The sequence below is a fragment of the Lepus europaeus genome, unplaced genomic scaffold (assembly GCF_033115175.1).
Source record: "Lepus europaeus isolate LE1 unplaced genomic scaffold, mLepTim1.pri SCAFFOLD_29, whole genome shotgun sequence".
In the NCBI taxonomy this organism is placed as follows: Eukaryota; Metazoa; Chordata; class Mammalia; order Lagomorpha; family Leporidae; genus Lepus; species Lepus europaeus.
The window spans coordinates 1,968,672-1,988,104 of NW_026909167.1; the positions used below are offsets into that span (position 1 = coordinate 1,968,672).

Here is a 19,433-nt window from a genome sequence, read left to right on the forward strand (position 1 = left end):
TGGTCATTTTATGATTAATCTCCCCAGGGGTGTTTCCCCCTTTTCTTTTGTTTTTAAAGAAGGGTTTTAAGCATATGATGGGCGTGCTCAACAATGACTTGACCTGCAGGATTATGGGAATGCCATGAGTAAGTTTAATATCTTATAATTGACAAAAATGATTGAATGCAGAAGAGGTATAGGTGGGCCCACTATCAGTCTTTAATTGAATAAGTTTGTCCATGACAACCATGATTTTTCATTTGGAGAAATAGTTTCTTTATAGCAGAGATAAAAGGAAATTTTTATATATATTTTATATAATTCATATATTCTTTTTGCCACATTACAAACTTATACACTTTAAAAAAACAGAAGTAGGGGGCACAAGTAACAAATCTTAGATTATGGATAATGCTTTACTTGTCAAGATAAAACTAATGTAAATGGTTTATACCATCATCCTTCCTCCAAATAGATTTTTATAAACAAATGTCTGGGCTTGATTTATTAAAAAAAATTGAACACAATGACATAGCAAGTAGATTCTCCTTTAAGTGGAGTTGTCCAAATGTAACCTGAATGGGTATTAATAATAACATTGAAGGACTTCTGAAAATTTACCTGCTAAAAAACTAGGATCTTAGGGAACTCTAGTAAAACAGTTCCTGGAAATTGGGCCGAAACCATAAGTCACGGGCAGGCAGCTGCGGTGGTTTGAGATAAGGGCGCCAGATAAAGGCATGGGAAGCACCCTTATCTGTGGGTCCCGGCAGAGGCAAAAGTATGCAAGGTATTTTCTGCACGCCCCCGCCCTACTTGCTTGGGAAACTGCCCGAACTGCCCCCTTCCTTAGCCCCTTACCCAGTAACCATTAACATATCCAATGAAATTGTAACACGACTAAATATGCTAATGTTGTGGTTTTAAGCTTTAAATACCCTGGAAAACTGATGTTCGGGGCCGCTCTCTCTGCACTACACTAGAGAGTGCTGCTGAGTCGGCCCATTTGCAAATGAAATAAACTTCCTCTTGTTATTACATCGGTTGGAGTGGAGATCGTGTTTCTGGGGTCCGGTCAATTTGTGGGACGCCTGCTTAAGGGGTCTTACATTTCTTGGGGGCTCGTCTGGGATTTGGAACCCCAGATCCACCCTCCATCTCCCAACCGGAGGTAAGTCTTTTCTGTTCCGTGTATTTTTGTGTGTTTTGTTGTTTGTACGGGCGATAGAGCGTCCGGGCGATAGAGCGCCGAAAGAGTGGGAAGCCAGTAGTAGGCAAGGACAGACGTGTCCGGACCCCTGGCTTCAGCCGTGGGGGGACGCCCCCAACGGTGTATTGGGGGGAAGGGAAGGACTTTGTCTCCCTCCTCCCCCGGGGAAAGGCTGATAGAGTGGCCGACCCCATCTGAAGTTTTGTTTCAGTTTTGTTTCGTCCGGGAAAGGCTGATAGAGCGGCCGACCCCATCTGAAGTTTTTGTTTCAGTTTTGTTCCGTTCGTTTGTCGTGCGCAGTGTCTCTGTTTTGTGATTGTGTTCTGTGTTACGGTTTACTTGCCTTTTGTCGTTAACATGGGACAAGGACTAACTTTGAGCCTCGGCTGGACTGCGCGCTCAGCTCTCTGCGTCTTTGCTGGGCCGCCCGCCTGGCCTGGTCGGGTGTGGCCTCTCCGCTCGAGCCTCCCTCCTTCCTCCTCCCCCGAGTCTCTCAGGCTCTGTCTGGAGAGGTGCCCATCCATCCTTACAGATGTCCCTTCCTAGTAAACCTTGCTGTTTTGCCTCCCGCTGCTCTCTGTCTCACGCCTGAATTCTTTCTTGCGCGAAGACAAGAACCCTGCAATTTTGAGAAGACATCGGAGGTCAGTATTCCTTCCCTCAAGCGGGACCGGATCTGTGGAAGTGACCGTTGAGTGTCCGGCACCCCACAGCTCTCCGAGAACGCGGAGTCCCCCCGGCCACGGCTTAGCTACGGCCGAAACTCCAGAGGGATTGTAAGGAACGGGAGGGCGATTAGGAAGGGCAGTTGCCTGAGAGCGTGGAGACCCCCTGAGCTCGCTTTGGCTACCCGGCGGCCGGACCGCGACCCCAGGATCAGGTCTCTCTCTTGGAGGGACGCCTGGTCATGCTGCCTACTGCTACGCGAGCAGGGCTTAGCTTCGGTCGAGGCTAATATTGGCCCTCCAGGTAAACTCAGACAACTAGGTAGTGGGAACACTTGAGCGATAGGAGATTTCGAACCCCGCTCAGCCCCCAGACACCAGGGCCTTTCCCTGTGCTCTCCTCCAGCTGAGATTCCTAGGGGAAGGTGAGGGCAGTCGCTCACATCTGGTCCACCTAGGGAAAGGCTGTTACCAGTTAACCCTTTCCAACCTGGTAGAAGGCTGTCCGTCTTTACAGCTTATGGTAGCTTTGGTGCATTTTAAAGTTTTTGTGAGCTATTACTGTTGCTAGGCTTTGATTGTCTGAGGACTAAATCTGGAAAGGAGCTAAAGTTAACTATCTGTTTTAATTGACTGAGTGTTTGCAGTAGTCCTGATTGATCTGGCTTTGGCTAAATTATAGGAGGTTCCCAGCACTCTTGGTGAAATGGCGCACCTACCCAACCCCACGGCCAGTCCTGCCAGGCCCCGGTGTGCGCAGTTTTCCCTGTAAATGGGGGACCACAGCCTTTCTCTGCACTCTATTCCAGTCCACGTGGCCTGCTGCACCCAGGCAGGCTTAGCCAGATATCTCTATGGAAAGCGCCCCTCCAGGGCTGCTTTTCTTTTTTTTCCTCTTCTGGAGGAATTTCCAATTCAATACTACTGCTGGCCTTACCTAAGGGAGCCAGAACCTTAAGCCATTAACCCTTTCCAACCTGATGGGTTTTTCTCTTTGTAGTTAATGGAAGCCTAAGCAATGGTTCATATGCTAATGTCTAGTTCTTTTCTGTACTGCTGTCCCTGACTTATCTGATGAGAGTGTTCCTTCACGTGCCTTGAAGGTTTCGCATTTTTCTATTGCCATTATGAGTCTTGATTGGGAAAACTGCAACGCAAAGTTGTTTATGTTGTTTATCTGTTTTCAGTGTTTGAGTGATTACCCAACTGATCAGAAATATACTAATTGTTGGCTAAACCGCTTGACTCTGACAGCTTAAATTCTAAACCGAGTCTTCCAACTTTGGGCTTCCAGTCGGATCCCTGGAACTCTCAAAGGATGAGACTCTAAAATTTGTTAAAGTAACAACTGCTTGAGTCAATTCAAATTATGTAAAATGTATTAAAATGTTGTAAATGGTGTCAGACCTATGCTGTATTCATGTTTTTGCTTTCCAGCTAAAGTGGTCTTATAAAAATAAGAGTAAATTTGTGTGTATACAAGCCTTTATGTTGTTAACATTGGTTCAAAAAATTAAGTTAATGCCAAAGCCCTTTGGTTTGCTTGGTAGCTCACTTACTCGGTTTTACACATGTCTTTGATATGCTTTAAACATGTTTCTCTTAACGATGAAGATCTTTTCAAAGTTGTGTCCATGTTTGCTGTCCAGGAGGAGTTATTCTTATGTTACTTAAAAGCATGAAAATGTAATTTTGACTTTTAATTTAAATAATGGTGTGGTATTCAGTAATAACTCAGTGTCTTAAGCCATCTAGGCATCAATGCTAAGCAAAATGTGGAAAAATGTATTGTACTTTTCACATCTTAAATTCAATAAGAGAGACTGTTTAAGTTTGTTAGCATGTATTCTCATAGGTTGTCTATACATAACAATTCAAGACTATGTAAAAGTAACTACAGGTGTAAAGTTTCAGAAGGTGTGAGCAAGTCATAAAAGGTTTTAAAAGGTTTACAACTTTAAAATTGTTTAAGTTGAGTGCTAATGCCAAAATTACATTGACCTAAAGTTAAAGTCTAATCTTCTGTTACAACAATAAGGTTTTTAAAAAAATTGTGCACTAATGTTAGTAAATATCTGGAAATGGTCTAAGTCGTAAATCTTAAAATTTGTTTTTGCAAAAACTGTAATGTCTATTTTAACAGTGTCTGCTTAATCGGTTGCTCTGTCATTTCTAGAGTTAGGTCCTGTAAGCTCTTTTTGACTCTGTTAAATAGTTCTAAATTATGTAAACCCTTATGTTTAAGGTTTTTATTTCTGGTTTATTCGACAAACAAGAGAAAAAATTCATGTTCTGCCAAAGTAATCTATTGTGTACTCTACTGTCTCTGTTAAGTTCAGATTGATAAAAAGCATTGTTAAGTATTATGATCAGATCTGGTTTAAAAGTGTAAAAATCACCCTGACTAATAAATGGCTATCATTTCAGGATGTTAAGGAATTCTATTTTGACCAGATAAACGTGTTTCTTTCTAGCTGCTCCAGTCTCTGGCTCAGAAGCCAGATCCTTTAAAGAGGGACTGATGAAGTCTCCGTCCAGCTAATGCTGAACAACCAGGCATTGATAGTTCAAGTATTACTAGTTCAAATGTGGATCAAATGGGAGGTCTAGCCAAAAGGGAGAGAGTGTTCCAAAAGAGACTTGGAGACGATGGGAGATGGTTATGCGGCAGGTGTTAGAGAACCAGGTTCCAGGAGTCCAAGAAAACTCTAGTGTCCACAGGCTACACGGTGAAAGCCCGGAAGCCCAGGAAGTCAGTCTGGAGACCCGACTCAGCTGCCTCACTTCTCCTCTTTTCTCTTCCAGAAGGGAAGTTACTACAGTTCTGCAGGACTCTCCACTGTGATGTACGGTTTGATCCCCAGAACTTATGTAAAAAATGGTTGACCTTTTCTGTAATGACGCCTGGCCACAGTATGGAGGACCAAACAGCATAGCCAGAATAAGAGGTTAAACTATAAAATAATGTGACAGCTAGATTAATTTTTTGGTGTATGCGGTAAATGGGCAGAACTCCCCTTTTAAACCAAACTGAGGGATAGATAGGAAATTGCACTGATGACCTCAAAGTATGCAAGCAGGTCACCACAGTTGATCTTACCTAAAAGGTCATAGTTCTCCTCATGGGCACGGTCTTAACTCGCAGAAAAATACTAAGTGTCAAAATTTGCCCATGACCGTAGTTTTTTTAGTTCACCCTAATATTAAAGAAATCAGGGTTGGGTTGAGCACCCCCTTGACTGACATAGAGGCTGCCTCCTTGGTCTACTTTATTAGAGACCAGGAGAACGAGGAGCAAGCTAGCAGCAGGAGCGATATAAGGATAGACAACAGGCCAATCAATGGCTTTCTGCACGGTGACCAGCCATCAAGGAGACCCAGCAAGGCCAGTGCACCCCAAACAGCACCTGTTGCTGATATAAGGAGCCAGGGCATTGGGCAAGCAGCTGTCAAGACAGAAACTGCCTTCTGTCAGCTCTGCCAAGAGCATGGCCACTGGACACGGAACTGCCCTGGGTGTCGAAGGACTCCTGGTTCAGAACTGCAGACCTTGTGGCCCCGAGCTAAAAAGCCTTTGGCTCTGCCCAGCCTCTGCCCAGCTTCCAGCTCCAGCCACTGCTATTGAGGGGATGGCCTAGAGTCAGTGAAACGCAAGTTGCCTATTTCTATCAGCCTCCTATTAAAGCTCTCCTCCTAGTCCAGCCAGGTAATGCAAGTCAACAGGGTGCCTCCCTTAAAGGAGATTCACATCTCTTGCAATTCTCTTCCAGCACCCCCTGGATAGGTCTGGGCCTCACACACCCAGCCAGGCCTTAAACGTCTATCCAATAGTATTAAGCTTAGAGAAAGTCCTCCCTGCCAGTTCCTAAAAACAGGACTTTCAGTAACAGCTAACTCAGTCCTGCACCTATTCGGACAGGTCCTCACTGAGGACTTAAAGGGACTGTCTCTTGAGGGGGGTGCACAATAATCCATAATGTAAATAATTAAATGTAAATAATTTGTAGTCTGTCTCCTTTCCCAGTCTGAGACTCTAGTCTAGAGTCTTAACTTCCTAGCAAAACTAGCTACTAGGTATCTGGAGGAAAACAAAGCATTGCTAGTCCATTATAGTGTTAATTATTTAACCCTATCCTCTCCCCTGGGGAGAGAAAACCAGCCCCAGAGAGGATATGGGCCATGCAGCAAATTCATGCCAGTTCCAGGGGAAAGTGGTCCCCTCCACTCCTGTACTGAGGCTATAGACTTGATCTGTGCCAACAGAAGGGACCTAAAAGACAGCCCCCTGACTAATGCAAATAAAGTTTGGTTCATAGATGGAAGCAGCTTTGTCAGACAGGACCTGCTTCTCAGGGTATGCAACAGTTACAGCATGGCACGTTATTGGAACATGCTCTGCCCCCAGGAACTTTTGCTCAGCTAGCAGAACTGATTGCCTTAACCAGAGCTCTAGATCACACAAGGGATTTGTAAGGCATCTTCACTCTGCATGAAAACCTTAGTCTTCTGGTAAGGTAAAAAGAGCCAACCAGGCTCTATAAAAAACATCAAGTATAAAAATGTGTGCTTGGTAAGAAAGGTTTAGAAGGAAAAAGTGTTGTTGGTAAGAAGGGCTAAAAAAAAAGAGAGCTTTTTAAATAAAAAAAGGACATGATTTGTAAAAATGACTTTATCCTGATGGCTAGTTTACTCTAGACTAAAATAAAAATAATAAAATGTTTAAAGTAAGTTAAAGAGGGTGTGTGGAAGTCACAAAAGGTTATAAAAAGAAAAAGTGTTAAACATACTAACTACTGCTCCAGGGGGTATCTGTGCCATGCTCCAGGAAGAATGTTGTTTCTGGGTCAGACTGGACAGGTACAAACCCAAATTTGTACTTTTCCTGGACAATTCCAAACAGCTCCAGGACCAGGCCAAGCAGGGCTGGGATTTCTGGCCTGACATCTGGTCATGGAAATCTTGGCTATTTCCTCTCCTTGCCCCAATAACTTCTGTAATCTTGCTGCTTCTCTTTGGACTGTGTGTTTTTAATGCCCTTGTTCGTTTTGTCTCTAGCAGACTAAGAGCTGTTAAACTCCAAATTGTCGTCAGATAAGGCTTCCAGCCCATCCCACTGGACGACCTGAGCAGCCCCATGGACCGAGCAGCACAGTCTTTCTAAGGCTACTGTCACACACCATAAGACAAATAGCAAGAGGAAATACCCAAATCTCCCTCGACGCCCACATGCCAGCTTTGAAGAAGTTACAGAAGACAGAACTCCATCCATAATCCCAAAAATTTTGGGTATTCCTCTTGAGGGGAAATGTTAGGTAGGAAGTCAGTCATGAGCTTATGTGTGTGTGACAGGCCTAAAGAGAAGACAACTATATGCATCTGCATCTCAAACACCCTGCTCCCTTCCTTTGTTTCAGACCTTCAACAGAGGATATAACAGAGACAGGGGTTAGGGGTGATCCCTAAAATTTTAAGATTAAAATTGGTCAAAAACAAAAAGGGGGGAATGAAGGACTTCTGAAAATTTACCTGCTAAAAAACTAGGATCTTAGGGAACTCTAGTAAAACAGTTCCTGGAAATTGGGCCGAAACCATAAGTCACGGGCAGGCAGCTGCGGTGGTTTGAGATAAGGGCGCCAGATAAAGGCATGGGAAGCACCCTTATCTGTGGGTCCCGGCAGAGGCAAAAGTATGCAAGGTATTTTCTGCACGCCCCCGCCCTACTTGCTTGGGAAACTGCCTGAACTGCCCCCTTCCTTAGCCCCTTACCCAGTAACCATTAACATATCCAATGAAATTGTAACACGACTAAATATGCTAATGTTGTGGTTTTAAGCTTTAAATACCCTGGAAAACTGATGTTCGGGGCCGCTCTCTCTGCACTACACTAGAGAGTGCTGCTGAGTCGGCCCATTTGCAAATGAAATAAACTTCCTCTTGTTATTACATCGGTTGGAGTGGAGATCGTGTTTCTGGGGTCCGGTCAATTTGTGGGACGCCTGCTTAAGGGGTCTTACAACATGTCAATAAGAGAAGGATTTTGATAAAGGACAATGAGTTATGTCCATTTGTCAAAGCTCATTGGCATGATGGCCTTGAGGGTTGAAAGCAGCAAAAGGAAAATAATGAGGAGTTTGATCACATTGGGAACAATTACAGATTGTTTCAGGAACATCAGGAAGAGGAATTTTAAACTGTTTATGGAGAGATTTAGCTGATTAATGAAAAATTCATGACTGAAGAGGATCAATAAATAGGACACTGACATGTGAAGCTTCATCCACATGTCTGTTGCCTTCTGAAAGAAAACCTGGTAAAGAGGAGTGACTGTGAATATAGCAGCATGCAAAGGGATTGGCATAGCAGAGTGTAAGGTTAATAAAAAATGACTAAGTAAATTAAGATCATTGGTAGTGTTATGGGAAAACAGCAGCAAAGAAATTATTACCCTAGATTTTTGTCTCACATGGAAGAAGAATTTCCAAGCTGATAAGGTAAAGGGAAAAGCAATATTTAAAGGTTTAAAAGCAAGATTTACTAGAGTCAAAGACCTCCAGCCAGAATGGCATGAAAGGGAACTGTAAGAAAAGCAAAACCCAAGAGATTCCATGGCACCCGCACCTGAGGTTTTTTAAGTACAATTTCTTAAGTACAATTTTAAAGGAAAAAAACTTGACAGATTGGCATTCAGCTAAGAGGCAGGGACAAAACCCATCAAAAGACCCAATTTGCAATCCTTTTCTTATCTGGCTTGCTTATGTTAAAAAAAAATCACAAGGGTAGGATGACTAATTTGTTTTCACAATAAACTGGGAGCTCAGGAGCTCACTACTTGCCTGCTATTCTCATGGTAAATTTGTGAGATTCTAAAGACTGGGCAGGCAGGCACTTCTGACCTTGCTAAGGACAACTTTTTGGAGAAAGGAAGCATTTTACACCCCCAATTCCATTCCGACTACCCTGATTGCCTATTAACCCATCTGACTTCTCACAGCCTGACTAATTTGAGCATGTGGTAAATGAAACAATAAATTATAATATATCAAGAATCAGCAATAAGATTAAAGGGTTGATCTTTAAAGAACCCTAAGGCCAAAATAACTGCTTTTATTTAGATCTCCTGGGTTTTAATTTGGGAGGTCATCCATTCTACCTTGCTGAGGGAACAGGGGGATATTACTTCCTTTTGCAACAGGACAACAAGGTTAATGAAAGGCATCCCAGGATTTCTTTGGACCTGGAGAACAGTCATGTGGGTCCTTTCTTGAACAATGAGCACTTCTTTGCCAGGACCTTTACATATGTTTGGAAATATCTCTTAAATATATAACACAGTGTAGCTTGCTTAGCCAGCAAACTTGAGCACACACATATGAAGCATTTTTAGTTTCTTTCTACCAATAGATTTAAAACATCTTACAAAGAGATTTAGGTCACATGAATCAAATGTGTCTTTGATTTAATTTTAGCAGTTTAAATTTATGAGCAATCTTTCATTTATAGGCTAATTAAGACAGAGCTCTAACTAAATTTTCCTATGTAGGTGTACAATATATACACACATATAACACAACATACAAGACAGAACAATGAAGCAGTTTTGTTAATAGTTTCCTAAAATCTTTAGCTGTTTTTTATTATCATCAACCATTTTTAATTTTTTTTAATTTTTTTAAAAAATTTTTGACAGGCAGAGTGGACAGTGAGAGAGAGAGAGACAGAGAGAAAAGTCTTCAATTGCTGTTGGTTCACTCTCCAATGGCTGCCACAGCCAGCGTGCTGCAGCTGGCACACTGCACTGATCCGAAGGCAGGAGCCAGGTGCTTATTGTAGTCTCCCATGGGGTGCAGGGCCCAAGCACTTGGGCCATCCTCCACTGCATTCCTGGGCCATAGCAGAGAGCTGGCCTGGAAGAGGGGTAACCAGGACAGAATCCAGCGCCCCAACCAGGACTAGAACCCTGTGTGCCGGCACCGCAGGCGGAGGATTAGCCTATTGAGTAGTGGCGCCGGCCTATCAACAACCATTTAGAATTACATGCTGCTCTTAATAACCTAAATTAACCAAACTTTGGTGAAGTTGGAACCTGTAGTACGTGATTGGCTTTATCTGTTTACAGAACTGTTCCAGAGTATTGAACACAATAGAGGTCAGGGAAAAAGACATCCTTTTAAACCTAAAATGACACATTTAAACATAGAACCAACAAGGTTTTAGTTTCATGACCAGCAGATATGGTATATAAAACTGTGGATGACAAAAATTTTAAATAGCCATGTTTAAAATTACAAACCTATTAACCAACAAGAGGTGCTTGCTTACTCCATACAATATCTTTTAAAAAAATCACTTGTAGGATTTTGTAAGAGAAATAACCCTTTTAGGCCTCTGGGCCTTCCTCATTAAAATAACCATCATATCTAGTAACACAAGATCATTAGACTTTAATCTTTAGACATTTGTATTGGTAGCATTTTATATTATAAAGACTTAAAATTTAGCACCACTTCATATCTTGATAGTACTTCTAATACAACCCAAATAGCCTGATGATTTGGTGTCTCTACAAGATGAGAGACATGTCCTTTGATATTTCCAGGGGCCTATCTGGAAATACCAAAGTCCAAAATTTTTGGAACTGAATTTTTGAATGCCTGCCAAGGATGCCAAAAAGGCTCAAAATCCAAAACATCGGGTCAAAATAGGATCCCTTTACATCATGACATCATATAGATAAAATTTGATCATTGTTATAAGGTGATTATATGCATTTGAGAATAAGCATATATTTTAAACAAAGCATAACCCAAATAAAAACTCAGCTGTTTTAAACAATTACAACCTAGCAGAGACATTAAGATAACATAATAGGTTAAGTTAACACAACATCTGCATCTCTTTGGTTGTTCCAAAAGTGATAAATAAAACCTTAAATTTAAGAGCTGGTATATTGAATCAAATCCCATAATTTGGATGTCTTAACAGGGTCAGAACTAGGGAAGAGAGAATAGCTTACTGGAGCTGGCTAGAAAACTGAGCAGAGTCACTGATTAAACAAAGCTATCAAAAGGAGATGCTGCAGGTTTTTAAATAGATTTTTAGCAATATTTTGGAATATTTACTAACACATGCATTGTAAAGTCTTCATTGCTGTAACAGAGGATCAGATTTTAGTTCTATGTCAAATAGATGAATAGATTTACATTTTGAAATAACCCTCTAGGATTCTCCACATTAAGACAACACTTTTTTTTTTTTTAAAGAACTTTAAAATGTGCCTGTTGGGTCACATTCATTGAATAAAGTTATTAAAAAGTTGGAAATGTGTTCCCTTTGAATACTAATGAAGATAATTATGACATTTAACATAAGTGAGTCAAATTCAGTATTTTACAAAATTAAAAAATATTTTAAAAAGTCTGAAACTTAAAAGAAAGATGACAATTATTTCTAACCATGTTTGAAGGGTGCAGCATGCTGTGGTAGGAAGGCTGTGGTCTTGTTGAAGTCCCTGCATTTTCTTGTGAGATAAAAGGTCTACGGCCCAGTAAATTATTACTAAAAGTTCCAACATGAGATGGCTCCAGAGGAGGCCACGTGGTAAAAGTGCTTGGTAAAGACAGTCTCTGTTGTTTCTCTAGGTATCGTTCAGCTAACTTCTCATAGTGCACATTGAATTAAGACAACACTTTTTAAAATATGGTAATACATCAAATTTCAAGCCTAGTTATTTCCAAGTGGTGTTGAACTATTTTCATATGGACAATTTAGGAAAACATGTTAGCAAGCCCAAGTGGTTTTTCTATATAGACACATTCATCTCATTAGCGTTACCCAATTTTACATTTAGCACTTAATACCTAAATGACTTATGATGCTGATATTATATTATATTATATTGTATTATGTCTCTATCTGAACTTAATCAAAATCAAAACTGCATTTATCTATAACTAGTACTGATTACCCATTGCTGTTTTCATCTAGTACTGATTGATTACCCATTTCTTTAGCACTGGAAACCTGTTAAAATATATATTGCAAAATAAGTTTGACATGTTACAAAGCAATAATTTTGAAGGCAGCAATTCTGCTGGATTCAAAGAGAGAGATTTTCTCAGTATTCAGTTACAAGGTGGGGACAACCTGTGACAGTAACTATAGGGTTAAATTGAAAAATCTTTCTCATCTGTGTCTGTATTTGGGAGCAGCAAGTTGACATATGAGCCTGAAGAGCCATGGGAGCCCAGGGTGGGCCTGCTGGAGCGGGCACTGCCATCATGCCTCATGGTGGCCTGGGGCTGCAGTGCATGTCTGAACCACCAGAATGCAGGTGGCCGTGGTGTGGGTGAACACCACCACCGCCGTGAACGAGGTGCCTTCCCCGCTGTGGAGTTCTTGCATTGGCAGAAGCCAATACAGGTCTCAGGCAGGTCTGTGCGAACATGCTCTACAGTGCAAGCACACCCAAGCCCCACCTTCCCCATCCCTGCCCACAGCCTGGGCAGAGGGCAGAGACGAATTAGTGTAGGAGGAGGAGCAGAGCAAAAAGGCTTGGGCAGCCATTTCTCACCATGTTGCTGGGTCCCCTTTCCACATGGGGAGCTTGTGGCTATGGCAGATGGAAATCTTTGGGGCCAGTCACGGGCGTAATCTGTGCAACGAGACATGATTTCCTCTCTCCTGGCAGAGACGCCCAGAAGCCTGTGCGGTGGGGGGAGGGGGAATCTCTATAATGAGATGTATAGGAGTTTCACCTAGCAGGAGGGAGGGTTTCGGGGGCCCGACCAGTGAGCAAAAGAGGACCCTGCTCTTCACCTACCTTACATATTCGGGTCCCTGTTCAGGTCACCAACTGTAGCTTGTCCTGCAAAGCCATACCATTGTGGAAGAGTAGGGCAGCAGTGTCTTTTCCCACAAAGAACACCAGAGACAAGTTTTGGGGAACACGTCCATTTATTAACAGCCACATATGCTTTTTAAAGAGCAGGGAGAAGGAACATAACTAACTCAGGGGAACACTGACTATAGGGCAGAACTGATACTGATACCAGTATGCCTTTCCACTCAGCTTTTCTGGGAGGCCTAAAGGGCCAGGGCCACACCTGGGATCAGTTTACCTGATTGGCAGAAAGTGAGGGTGGGGAGAAATGTGCCTGGGCTCAGGCTAACTGCTGGGATAACCCAGAGAGATCTATTTTCAACTGACTTTATACACATGTGATTAACTCTATGTTAAGTAAAGAGTTTGACAAATGGTATGAAGAAGAGAAAAAAAAACTGTTCCTCAGCAGTCAAGACAAGGGATGTTCAAGTCGTTGCTTCTCAAAGTGTCAATTTCACTTCTACATATTTCCTTTTAGGTGTTCTATTATTTATCACAGATCAGGGAGAACATATGGTATTTGACCCTTTCAGATTGGCTTATTTCATGAAGATGTTTTCCAGATTGATTCATTTTGTTGCAAATGACTGGATTTCATTTTTTTTACCACTGTGTAGTATTTCATAGAGTACCTATGAATATATAACCTATATATTATATAGGTTTATATGCATATAATATATATAGGTTTGTATATATAATATTATTATATATTATTATGTATGATATAATATATAATAATAATTATATAAGCTATAATTTCTTTATCCAGTCTTTAGTTGACCAGCATTTAGGTTGATTTAATGTCTTAGCTATTGTGAATTAAACTGCAATAAACATGGAGGTGCAGATAACTATTTTTTTGCTGATTTCATTTCCCTTTGATAAATTCCCAGGAGTGGGATGGAAGGGTTATATGGTAGGTCTATATTCAGATTTCTGAGGTATCTCCAAATTGTCTTCCATTTTGGTTGTATCAGTTTACATTCCCATCATCAGTGGATTAGGGTATCTTTTTACCCACATCCTCACCAGCATTTGTTCTTTGTTGATTTCTGTATGAAAGCCACCCTAACTGGGGTGAGGTCAAACTGATTGTGGTTTTAATTTGCATTTCCCTGATGCCAGTAATCTTGAACACATTTTCATGTGTATGTTGGCTATTTGGATTTCCTCTTTTGAAAAATGTCTGTTTAAGTTTTTTGCCCATTTCTTTTTTTAAAGATTTCTTTATTTATCAGGTTTGGCACTGTGATGTAGCAGGTAAAGCTGCTGCCTACAGTGCTGGCATCCCATATGGGCACCGGTTCAAGTCCTAGCTGCTCTACTTCTGATTCAGCTCTCTTCTATAGACTGGGAAAGCAGTAGATGATCCAAGTCCTTGGGCCCCTGCACTCACATGGGAGACCCAGAAGAAGCTCCTGACTCCTGGTTTCAGTTCAGAACAACTCCAGCCATTGCAGCCAACTGGGGAGTGAACCAATGGATGGAGAGCTTCTCTCTCTCTGCCTCTCCTTCTTTCTCTATGTAACTCTCTCAAATAACATAAATAATTCTTTAAAAAATTTCTTTACTTGAAAGAGTTACATAGAGAAGGAGAGGCAGAGAGAGAAGGAGAGGTCTTCCATCTGGTGGTTCACTACCCAATTGGCATCAACAGCCGGGACTATGTTGATCTGAAGCCAGGAACTATGGGCTTCCTCCAGGTCTTCTCACGTGAGTGCAGAGGCTCAAGGAATTTGGCCAACTTCTACTGCTTTCCTAGGTCAATCCAGAGAGCTGGGTTGTATTTCCTAGGTCCAATCCAGAGAGCTGGATTGGAATCAAGCAGCCAGGACTTGAACTGGAGTTCAAATGGGATGCTGACACTGCAGGCGGTATCTTTACCCACTACACCACAGTGCTGGCCCCATTTGCCCATTTCTTAACTGGGTTGTTTATTTTGTTGTTATGGGGTTTCTTGATCTCTACGTATTCTGGTTATTAATTCTTTATCAATTGTATTGTTTGCAAATAATTTCTCCCAATCTGTTGATTTTCTCTTCACTTTCCTGAGTGTTTCTTTTGCTGTATGGAAGCTTCTCAATTTGATGTAATCCTATTTGTTAATTTTGGCTTTGATTGCCTGTTCCTCTGGGGTCTTTTCCAAGAACTCTTTGCCTGTGCCAATATATTGCAGTTTTTCCCCAATGTTTTCTAATAATTTGGTGGTATCAGGTCATAGATTTAGGTCTTTAATCCATTTTGAATGGAATTTTGTCTAAGGTAGGGGTCCTGCTTCATACTCTGGCATGTGGAAATCCAATTTTCACAGCACCGTTTGTTAAAGAGGCTGTCCTACTCCAGGGATTGGTTTTAGCTTTTTGGTCAAATATAAGTTGGTTGTAGATGCTTGGATTGATTTCTAGCATTTCTATTCTGTTCCATTGTTCTATCCATCTGTTTTTCTACCAGTACCAGGCTTTTTTGAATATAACTGCCTTGCAGTATGTCTTGAAATCTGGTATTGTGATGCTTTTGGCTTTGTTTATATTGTCTAATATTGCTTTAGCTATTTGAGATCTCCTGTATTTCCATATAAATTTCAGCTTCATTTTTTTCCTAGATCTGAGGAGAATGTCTCTGTTATGTTGATTGATATCACATTGAATGTAAATTGCTTTTAGAAGAATGGATATTTTGATGATACTAATTCTTTCAATTCATGAACATGGAAGATTTTTCCATTTTTATTGTACCTTCTATTTCTTTCTTTAATGTTTTGTAATTCTCATCATAGTGATCTTTGACATTCTTGGTTAAATTTATTCCAAGGTATTTGATTATTTTTGTAGCTATTGTGAAAGGGATTGATCTTAGAAATTCTTTCTCAACTGTAACATTGTCTGTGTATACCCAGGATGTTTATTTTTGTTTTGCTGTTGTTTTCTCTTTAAATTTCCCCTGAGACTGCACTCCTTCCACTTTTTTTTTACAGGCAGAGTGGACAGTGAGAGAGAGAAACAGAGAGAAAGGTCTTCCTTTGCTGTTGGTTCACCCTCCAATGGTTGCTGCAGCCAGCGCACTGCGGCCGGTGCACTGCGCTGATCTGATGGCAAGAGCCAGGTGCTTATCCTGGTCTCCCATTGGGTGCAGGGCCCAAGTACTTGGGCCATCCTCCACTGCACTCCCAGGCCACAGCAGAGAGCTGGCCTGGAAGAGGGGCAACTGGGACAGAATCTGGTGCCCTGACCAGGACTAAAACCCAGTGTGCCGGCACCGCAAGGCAGAGGATTAGCCTATTGAGCTGCAGCACTGGCCCACTTTTTTAAAACTATCTTCTACTAGAGTAAAGCAGCAAGCTCCCTCCCTACTCTGTCACCCAGAGTAATCACATTGCTTTTATGATCCTCAAATTAACCTGTATTTATTGTATTTTTTAATTTAATAAGTCAGGCAGAAATGAGAGTTTCATTGTGATCAAATAAGAGTGCATCAAACAATTAGACAAAAAGCTTGTCATTGTGGTCTGGTATCGTGACATAACACATAATATTGTTACCTGCAACACTGGTATAACACATGGGTGCTGGTTTGTGTCCTTCCTGTTCCACTTCAGATAGATCCCTGCTGATAGACTGAGAAAAGCACAATCTTCTGAATAGTACAGATGAAATCAGAAGAAAAATGATCCCACTACAAGACAGGCCTGAACAATGCCTCCTCTGCAGTTATGTGCTCCAGTAGATGCTATGAGAAGGCATTGTGGCCTGCATGCCCTGTGGGCCATACATTTTCTGTAGGCTGAAGAGAGCTAACTTATACTTGGTACCTCCTATGTGCAAAGAAGTTCAGACATCTCTGACTTGCCACTCTACTTAATTAGCTTCACCTGCAGCTCTGGGCTCTCCTGTTTTAATTGGGTGCCTGGATACCCAACACATTCTGTGTCTACCTCCATCTTTGGAGACATATTTGTACATGGGAGGGTGAATACCTTCTGTGTAGCATGAAAATAGCCATGGATGCATATGGGCATGTGTGAGCACCTTTGTGTACCAGGCACACATTTGTGCATGTAATTTCTATGTGTAAAAACATTTTGTACCAGGCACATGTCTGTGCATTCACATGTACACAGCAGTACCTTCTGTATACCAGGCACACATCCATGAATGCACATGTGCTTGTGTGAACACCTTTGTATATGAGGCATACATCTGTGTGCTCATGTGCAGGTGTGAGCACATTTGTGTACCAGGCTCACATCAGTGCATGTGCATGTCTGTGTGCCAATACATTTGTGTACCAGGCACATGTATGCATGCATGCACATGTATGTGTGTGTATGTTAGCACCTTTGTGTACTTGGCACATATCCATGCATGCACATGTGCTTTTGTGAACATTTCCATGTACCAGGCACACATCTATGCATATAAGTTTGCCTATAAGAACCCCTATGTGTGCCAAGTGTCTTTACATGCAGCAGCCTCCCAACCTCCCTCTGAGGGTGATACTACTATTTTTTCCATTTTTAGATGAGCAAAAAGAAGAGAGTAAGCCACCTTGACTAAGATCCCTCAGCTGCAGTGAGGAACCCAACACTTCATTGTCCAAGCACTTAAGCCCAAGTACTTGAGCCCCAGTGTAGACCACTCTACTCACATAGTAAGTGACATATCAAATAGCCCTTGCCCCCAACTCATCTGTATCCCCAACACTGATATCTAAACTCTCAGGAAAGAATTCCCTCTTGTTAACTATGTCACTTTCATCAGTGACAAATATTTGTCAAAATGAGAAATAAATTGACAAGTTTTCTCATCAGCCATTTTGTTCAGTTCACAAAAGTTTGATTACTGCCTCACTTCACTCAGGAAACCTCTGGCCCAACAATCTCTCATGACTCCTGCCTGCCCAAATGAGAGCTTCACCCAAGTGCTGATTCCACAAGTTGCCTGCAGCATCAGACCTCACCCTCCTGCCTATTCAGGCCCTTTTCACTCTTGACTTTTACTGTTGCCAGTCTGTTCTCACCACATAAGGTCAAGAGGCTGTCTCCTAACACAAGACCATAGAGCACAGATTCTGAACTTTCTCCCACTGTCCATGGGCCACACCACACTTCTTAAAACCTAAACTTCTTTCATGATATCCCTCTCTTCTCATTATAAACAAGATGAAGTCCAAATTCTTGGCTCTGAATCCTAGCCACCTTCACTCAGTCCCACTCACTTTCCTTCCAAACATCCTTCCCTCAGCTTAGCTCCACACTTGGCTGTGCCCTGGACAATGCTACTGCCTCTCTGACTTCTGCTAGCATCCAACACAGGCCTCCACTCCCTTAAACCATTCCCTGCAAGGGATTTCTCAGGCATCTCAGATCTTGTACTCACTCTTTTGCACATGAATTTAATTCTTATAAAGTATGTGTTGAATTATTTAATAACTTCAATTGCTTTCTAAAGTAATTGAGATCATTCTAGGTTTTATTATCTTTGTGTAAACTTGCATATAATTGTTATTGCCATTTTGTAGCATTTAATGTAGTTTTAAGATAATAACTTCACAATACATATTTGCAATTCAAAATTCAGGAGGAAGGCATTGTCATATTCACTTTTTATATAAGACACATGAGCTCATGAGGTCTGCACCATGATGCAATAGGTTAATCCTCTGCCTGCAGTGCTGGTGTCGCATATGGCACTGGTTCTAGTCCTGGCTGCTCTTTTTCCAATCCAGCTCTCTGCTGTGGCCTGGAAAATCAGTAGAAGTTGGTCCAAGTCCTTGGGCCCCTGCACCCATGTGGGAGACTGGGAAGAAGCACCTGGCTCCTGGCTTGGATTGGCAGAGTTCTGGCCATTGCGGCCATTTGGGGAGTGAACCAATGGAAGGAAGACCTTTCTCTCTGTCTCTTCATCTCACTGTCTATAACTCTACCTCTCAAAGTAAATAAATAAAATCTTTAAAACTAGACACATGAGCTTTCAAAGAGGTTAAGTTACTATCCAAGATCACACAGCTAGTAGATTGTAAACCCAGGAATTGAACATCAAAGACAGTGTTAAGATGGAAATTTATAGCAACCAGTGGCTACATCAAGAAACTTGAAAGACATCAAATAAATGATCTAAAGATGTATCTCAAGGACCCAGAAAAACAAGAACACACCAAATCCATACTTGGAGGAAAGAAATAATTAAAATTAGAGAAGAAATAAACAAAATTGAGGCCAAAAATATAGAAAAGATCAGTGAAATGAAGAGCTGCTTTTTGGAAAAAATAAAAAATATTTACCATTGGCCCAACTAACCCAAGAAAAGGAAGAAAACCCATATTGAAAATTGGGGATGAAAAAAGAGATGTTATAATGAATATCACATATAAAAAAAGAATCATCAGGGCCAGCACTGTGGCATAGAAGGTAAAGCTGCAGTGCCGGCATCTGATATGGGTGCTGGTAAGAGAGTGATAAAATAATATCACTTATGAACATAGATGAAAAATTCTCAACAAAATACTAGGTAATTGACACATCAGAAAGATCACTCATCCAGACCAACTGGGATTTATCTCTGGTATGTAGGGATGGTTCAATATACACAAATCAATAACTGTAATACATCACATTAACAAATTGAAGAATCAAAGCTATATGATTATCTCAGTAGATGCAGAGAAAGCATTTGATAAAATACAACATCCCCCA

General features: G+C 41.4%; 1 pseudogene; it reads right to left on the reverse strand.

Moving 5' to 3' along the window:
• The window catches only part of LOC133754743 (protein-L-isoaspartate O-methyltransferase domain-containing protein 1-like), a 35,235-nt pseudogene extending 23,376 nt beyond the window's left edge, over positions 1-11,859 (reverse strand).
• Positions 11,860-19,433: the final 7,574 nt, after the last annotated feature.